This window comes from Elaeis guineensis, chromosome 5 (genome assembly GCF_000442705.2).
Source record: "Elaeis guineensis isolate ETL-2024a chromosome 5, EG11, whole genome shotgun sequence".
Classification (NCBI taxonomy): Eukaryota; Viridiplantae; Streptophyta; class Magnoliopsida; order Arecales; family Arecaceae; genus Elaeis; species Elaeis guineensis.
This window is the reverse complement of record NC_025997.2, coordinates 118,471,126-118,479,591: the sequence shown is the minus strand read 5'-3', so window position 1 is coordinate 118,479,591 and position 8,466 is coordinate 118,471,126.

Genomic DNA, 8,466 nt, shown 5'->3' with positions numbered 1-8,466 from the left:
TTTGACTTTTTGAGGAGACAGTTCAATGACTCCAGTGAGGCTGTCTCTACTCAGATTGGTGCCTTGATACAGTCCATGATGAGAGCTTTGGAACAATTGGACACTATCAGACTTACTCTCCTAGCACAGCCTTTATCTTCCCGGGCTCCAAGACCTTCTCGCTCTTCTGCTCGTGTCGGTACTTCTACCCGTGGTCGAGGCAGACGTGGTCGAGGACGTGCCCGTGGCCTTGATCTTGAGACTCCTCATTATAACTCTGACTCTTCTGATTCTGACCCTTCTAGTCATGATATTTATTAGATCTAGCATAGTTAGTCTTTTATGTCTAGGATCTTACTTATGGCCTTTGTATGTGTTGGCTGATTGGCTCATGGATAGTTGTATTTTTTGTTATCCATGATTTTTGTATGGCCTATGTATTTTGACTTGACTCTTATGTATTGTGACACTTATGTCATATTTTAGATATATACATATATATACTTTTAACTTCTATGAATATCTTTGGATTGATTTTTATGAATGGTATTAATTGAAATATTTTAATTATGTAATATGAAAAATACCTCATATATATGCTAATGAAATATTATGAATGGCATAAATTGAAGTGTCTTAATTATATGATATAAAAAATATCTCATATATGTGTTATGAAATATTATGAATGGTAATATCCTCTAAATGAGCAAATTGAAATATCCTTTATGATTGCTATAGTGAGGGAGAGTCTTTTTCATTTCTTCTTTAAAACCCCTTAAGATCTTATTTGATGTTGTCAAAAAGGAGAGAATTTGGTATATTAATTGAGAAATAAGGGCAAATAAGGGCAATGAGGGCAAATAAGCAAAAATAAAGTTGGGAAATAAGCAAATGTGTGTCAAAAAAAAAAAAAAAAAATCTGTCGGGCAATAGGTATAAGCAATCTTCAAACTACTCATGATGCATTTTATTCAAATAATTGGCTATAATATTTAAGTGATGCATCTTCATAAATTTAAAATTTTTATTTAATGCTTTATATATGTTATATTTTGCTTTTGCTCAAGTATTTTGTCATCATCAAAAAGGGAGAGATTGTTGCTCCATGAATTGATTTTGATGATTACCACATATTTGAGGGGGTTACTAATGATTTTGACTTGAAAAAAGATTTATTGTATTTCAAGGGCAAAATCATAATTTTATCAAGTTTTGATTCGAAAGTCTCAAGAGCAAGAACAGAAGATTTGTGATCTATTGAAGATAATTTCATATTTTTTGGATATATTTTTTGAGAGAAAATTGAGTTTAAAGAAATGAGTCGACTCCTGTCATAAGGGGTTGAACAGCATGCTATTTTTGACTGGCACACCCAAAGGGGTCGACCCTATGAGTCGACTTCTGTTGCTGTGCAGGCTAAAGATACAGAATAGTGGTTTTCTGTTCTGTGCCACAGAGGTCGACCCCATGAGTCGACCCCCTATGACGGAAACTTCCGTAACGGCTAGTTTTCAGCTCTTTTTGGTAGTATTTAATACTCTTTTAATGATCTCCAATGGCTCTATTTCAGTATAAATTTCTCTCTACCATCTATTGAAGCTATAAAAGCACTTAAAGGAGGAAAAAAGAAGCAAGATTGAAGGTATTTCAAGCATTCATTTTTAGCCCTAAGCAAAAAGACCTCTTCAAGCAAAAGAAGCTTTCATTCCAAGTTTACCAACCCCTCAAGAGCTCATTCAAATCTTCAACAACCTTGAAAAAAATCAGAAAAGCTTCTTCCTTATTGTGTAAAGTGTATTTAAAGTTTTATTTGCTCATTAAAAGAGCTAAATTTGCATTTTCGTGTGATTAACTCACATACTCTGTTTTGTCTTGATCTTTAGTTTTGGAAAGGTTCTAAAACTTGAAAAGGTTGGTCCGAACCTTGAATCGGATTGTATTGGATTGGCTTGTATTCGAAAAATAAGTGTTCTAGCTTGAGATAACTAGAGTCGGAGGTACCGACGTTGTATTCTTGTTGAATATGGTTTAGTGGATTTGAATTCTCAAGTAGAAGCTTGGAGAGTGGATGTAGGTGCAAGGTTGGCACCGAACTGCTATAAATCTTGTTTGTTTGTATTGTGCTTACTTGCTCTCTTTCTAAATTTTCTTATCTTCTTGCATTCTTGCACTAACTTCTATACCTTGCTTAAATCACTCTCTACATATATCCTGCTCATTGTTATTTAATCCTCATAGTTCTAAATTAACTTTAAAATTTTAAAAACCTAATTCACTCCTCCTCTTGGGTTACATAGCTGGACAATAATAGAAGTACATAAATGAGCACTAGAACTGGAGTATAACCCAATTGGATATAGAAGAATTCGTAAGATTAGTTTCGATAATGAGCAGATTAGACATACCTTTTAGAAGGTGTGCCATCTTTCTTTTTCTTCAGGCTTGCCAGGTAGGTGAGGCAGTTCCTCTTCCAATGGCTATCGTTGTTGCAGTGAAAACACTTTTCTTTCTTTACAGCCTTCTTGGGAACAACTTTTCTAGGCCTGTTCTCTACCTTTTGCTTCTTCACGGACTTCTTTTTCTTTCCAGTAGACTTTTTTTTGAAAAAAGAAGTTTGCTCTATAGCTAGAATAATGTCCTTTGAATTCTTCAAGGTCTCTTTTGTAATAACCAGCATGTTTAGTAACTCGACCTTGGTGCACTGGATTTTATTCATATAGTAGTTTACAATAAACTATACACATGAATTAGTAAGAGATTGTAGGATTAAATCAATCTGTAATTTTTTATCCATAGATATCCTGAGCTTCTCAAGCTTCTCTAAGTCCTTGATCATTGTCAAACAATGTTCATGGACAGACTGCCCATCATGTATTTTCACCTTGAAGAATCTTTTGGATGCTTCGTAACGAGCTGTACAACTCTGCTCACCGTACAACTCTTGTAAGTGAGCCAGTATGCTCCTGGTAGTTCTCATAGCCTCATACTGGTGTTGGAGCTTATTGGATATGGATGCCAGCATATAGCACTAAGCCTTGTTATCATCGTCCAACCATTTTTCATAGGTAGCCCTTTGATCAGGGGTTGGATGAGCTGGTAGAGGGGTAGGGTCCTAATCAAAAACATAGTTCAGCTTTTTGAAACTGAAGACTATCTTCAAGTTTCGAAGCCAATCCATATAATTAGGTTCAGTCAATCGATTTATCTCTAAGATACGGACGAGAGGGTTTGAAGCAGATATTTTCTTACAGAGAGAAGAAGATTTTAGTTAGATTTTATAATTAACTTCTTTTAGTTTGTTTTAGGATGTTATTTTAAAAACAAACTCAACTCCCACTATTTTCTCAAATCTCCTACACTCCTTGGGTGGAGAAATAAAAACTTTCATGATTAGAGTTTCAAATGGGTACTACAGTCTCACTAATTGGCATACCATTTCACCTAACAGTTATTGACAATATGTCAACCAATTAGTGGACAACTCTTGTCCAATGCTTCTCAAGTAAATTGCAGTGGTCACTAGTCTCTAATTCTTGAAGTCTTACCTTACAGTTATTTGCCTCATTCCTTAGTTAAGTCAGACCCACCATTCTTGTGAAAGTTATTAGGCCTAACTCCATCTCCACTCCATAGCATCTCATGCCAATAGAGTGGTTGCGTCTTTCTCTATGCAACTGAATCACTACATCCAGTCAAGAACAATCAACACCCGAAAGGGCCTGCACATCTACAATGATGGAAGATCGCTCGATTTAATATTTATGAGGAGATTTAATTTAGGTCTTCTTTAATTTTAATTATTTGTTTACATCATATGCAAATCCATAATTACATTGGATCTACTAGTGAGATCGCATTTTGACTCATCAAAATTAGACTCATGGTGCAATACAATCATGGTGAGCTCAATGCTAAGTACCCCAAATTAGAATCGATCAACAAAATTAGTCAAATAAATGGTGATCGATGGTAGGCTTTCCGCTGCTGGTGCAACGGTCCTAATTAAGTAACCACCTTTCAAAGCACTTGTATTAGACACTGATGCATAGTCGTTGATAGCACTAAAAATAACTCTATTCACTATGTAGGTAGGATGAGTCGAGATCGTATCCTTAGGGACCTTGGGCTAAGTTGAGATTACAAAATAAAAGAAAGAAGCATTGTTTTTGATTTAGAGAATAAATTATCTTAAAATTTATGTAATTAGAAAATAAAGAGCTCGGGAGTTTTGAATTAATTTTGCACTAGTAGAGTTGTATCTCTCTTTTTTTTATTTAAATGGATGCGATTAATCTTAAAAAAAATATCTATCTTTTCTCGATACACCCCATACCCGTAGATCATGGTGCGTCTCCGAAAAGTACTAGGTAAACAACTCTTCTTTTCTCGACACGCCCCGTACCCGTAGATCACAGTGTGTCTCCAGAAAGTAAAAGTTGTTCCTAATATTAATCTAACAAGAAAGCATAAATAAAAGCATATGAAAGAGAGCAGCTAAAGAACTCATGACAATTTAAATAAAAAGCATAATCTTTATTGCATATAAAAAAATACAAGAAAGTTTAGAACAATAAACCCACTCTGTGTCGTTACAAAATTTTTTCTCCACTCCCGAGACTGCTAGCCTAGCTGCTCATAGAGTAGTTCCTTTCTCTTCCTCTATGCAAGGCTCTAGAAGAATTTCTGGGCTCCCCGTCTAATGGGATTACAAAAGTCTTTTTTATAGATGTTAGGAGGGAGGAGTTTTACATAGTTTTTCGATGTGGGACTAAAGAAAATACTAAGGACTAAAAGATAGATGGATGAGATGGAAAGATCACAAGCAGATAAAGAAAATACAAATTCTTCCTCTTGAAGTATTTCCAAGTATTATCTTTTTTCCTTTAATTTTTAGATCCATCTGCTTGCCACTGTGTCCGTCAGCAAAATCTCCCCACGAACCCGCCATGTCGCGCCCGCTGCCGCACGCTCGCGCTCCCGCGTGCCCGTCCTGCCTCGCTCCCGCGTGCCCGTCCTGCCTCGCGCCCGTGCTTCCGCACATTCCTTTTTGATTCCAAAAAGAAACTTTTGTTTCTTTACAATGACGTCTATATCCTTTTTGGGTTCCTTGCATAGTATCTTCATTTTTTATAATACCGTATGCATCCTTCTTTTATTTAAATTTTATTTTAAGTCTAATTTTCTTCAAACTTGAGTCTTTTTGATCTATGAATCAGACTCTTTGTATCGATGATTACTTTTTCTGTAAAACATAAAAAGAAGCATCAAATTTTTAATAAATAAAATAAATTAAATATATTTTTTTACTTTAAATGACTTAAATTAAGTGTTTATCACACCCTCCAACTTGAATTTTGCTCATCCTCGAGTAAAATAGATATATCAGCATTGTGTACCAACTAGGTCTTGAATAAAAAGTTAGGTTAGGCATCTCAAGAGGTAGATGATACCTGGTCAGACCATTAAAGAGATACTTCATTGGATTATCAATTTGATCCATTTAGTGACTGAGTATTAACTAAAGAAATTTCAAGAGTTTTTCTTTCACCAACTCCCCACTTTACTCTTTAAATCCTCTAACTTAATGTAAGAGAGGTTTATTATCTTCTTGCAATTTAGTCTCCTTATTATCCACTATTTTTTTTTAACATTGTCCACCTTTTTATGTGAACCACAATGCTTACTTAGGCGAAGGGGCCCGGTTACTCAGTAGGAAATCAATATTTTTTTTTTAAGATAAATTTTAAGGAAAATTTTTTGCATACCACGATCTTTCCACCCAATCTCTCATGAAGCAGATTCTTTATTGAGATCAGTAAGAAGAGGGTTGTAGAATCACTCCTAAAATTTGGTCTAGTCTAAACCCTACCATTCATTGAGTTTTTTTAATAATTTATTCTTTAGTATCTTTAAAATTATCTTGACCGTTAATCATTCATTGATTAGGATGCCTAATTGACTCTTAATCAAAATAATATTCGGATACACAAAACTAATTATTTCTGACCATACTCGAGGATTTGATTAATTTTCTTTCCCTCCCAACTTAATCTACATTGTCCTCAATGGAGTAGGAAAGCAAAGAAAATAAAAGGAGAGAGTGCACTTGGGATAATTTTGCTTCGAAAGTTGAAGATAGCTTCATTGATTAATAGGTTCTTGTTCTAAATTTCTGCAGCTGTAGTAAAATAAAAAAAATATGAAATCGTTGGGTTGCCTCCTAACAAGCGCTAAGTTTTACATCTTCAGCCAGACGTCAAGTTTATTATTCATTATAAAGTGGATCACACAGGTAGATGGTGTCGATTCGTTCTTTATGTGCAATTTCATCTACATATGGCTTCAGATGTTGGTCGTTTACCATAAATGTATTGCCATTCCATGGGTCATGAATTTCAATTGCTCCATGTGAGAATATTTGTGTGACAATGAAAGGTCCATCCCATCAGGATCGAAGTTTACCAGAAAAAAAGCGAAACCTGGAATTGAAAAGCCATACCTTTTGATTTAGCTCAAACGATTTTCTAGAGATATATTTGTCATGAAATACTTTGGTTCGAGCCTTGTAAATTCGTGAACTCTCGTATGCATCATTGTGAAGTTCTTCCAGTTCATTGATTTGCAACCTTCAATTAGAACCTACATTCTTCATGTTAAAATTAAACATTCGTATGGCCCAGAGTGCACGATGTTCTAATTCAATCGGTAGATGGCAAGCTTTGCCATAAACTAATCGGTAGGGTGACATACAGATAAGAGTTTTAAAAGCTGTACGGTAAGCCCATAATGCATCATCTAAGCGAAGAGACCAATCCTTTCTATCGAACCTAACCATCTTTTCTAGGATATGTTTAATCTTCCTATTTGACACCTCTACCTGACCATTAGTTTGGGGGTGATATGGTGTGGCCACTTTGTGTGTAATATTATATTTTTTTATAAGTGCTTCAAAATATTTATTTGTAAAATGAGTCCCTCCATCACTAATGATCACCCTTGGGAAGCCAAATCGACTAATGATGTTTCGTTAGATAAAACTAGTTACAACTTTATTATCATTAGTCCATTTAGCTATTGCCTCCACCCATTTTGATACGTAATCAACTACCACCAAAATATATTCGAATCCAAACGAGGCTGAAAAAGGTCCCATGAAATCAATCCCCCAAACATCGAAGATTTCTACTACTAAAATGGGGGTCAGTGGTATCATATCTTTCTTGGATAAATTTTCTGTTTGCTGACATTGCAGACAACTTCGGCAAAATTTATGTGCATCCTTGAAAAGCGTTGGCCAATAAAACCCACTCTGCAGTATTTTTGCTACAGTTTTTCTTCCACTAAAATGTCCCCCACATGCCGAAAAATGGCAAAAAGTGAGAATGCTTTAGAATTCACTCTCGGGGATACAACGGCGAATAACTTGATCAGAATAGTATTTGAATAGTTCAGGTTTCTCCCAGAAATAATGTTTAATTTGCAAGAAAAATCGATCCTTTTCTTATTTTATCCAGGGAGAAGGTACTTGTCTTGTTGACAAGTAATTGACAAAATGGACAAACCATGGAGGACGGCTAGAGGAGATTGCGAAAAGTTGTTCGTCAGAAAATTTCTCTTTGACCTCATCTATGCCTATCGTGTGTTCAACTAAGATCCTAGAGATGTGATCAGCTACCACATTCTCGAAACCCTTCTTATCTCGAATTTTCAGATCAAATTCTTGTAAAAGAAGGATCCATCTGATCAAACGCGGTTTAGTATCTTTCTTTGAGAGGAGATATTTCAGAGCCGCATGATCAGAGTAAACTAGAACCTTAGACCCTAACAGATATGAGCAAAATTTTTCAAGGGCGAACACTACTGCTAATAACTCTTTTTCTGTTGTGGTATAGTTTAATTGAGCATCGAAAAGAGTCTTGCTAGCATAATATATTACATGTGGCTCCTTATTGATTTTTTTTGCCTAAGACGGCACCTATTGCAAAGTCAGAGGCATCACACATAATCTCAAATGGAATGGACCAGTCAGGGGGTTTTATTATGGGTGCTGTTGTCAGGGCTATTCGTAATGTGTTGAATACTTTCAAATAATCTTCGTCAAAGACAAATGATGTATCCTTGGCCAACAGATTGCACAGGGGTCTTGAAATCTTGCTAAAGTCTTTGATGAAGCGTCTATAAAATTCGGCATGTCCTAAGAAGGATCGTATTTGTCAGACCGAAGTAGGGGGTGGTAGTTTTGAAATGACCTCAACTTTGGCTTTATCTATCTCAATCCCTCTTTTAGAAATAATATGTCCTAATACAATTCTTTTTCGCATCATGAAATGGCTCTTTTCCTAACTTAGGATGAGATTTGTCTCCATACATCGTTTAAGAACTTTGGAAAGATTACGGAGACAATCCTCAAAGGTGGTTCCAAACACAGAAAAGTCATCCATAAAAACTTCAAGATATTTATCTACCATATCCAAAAAAATGGCC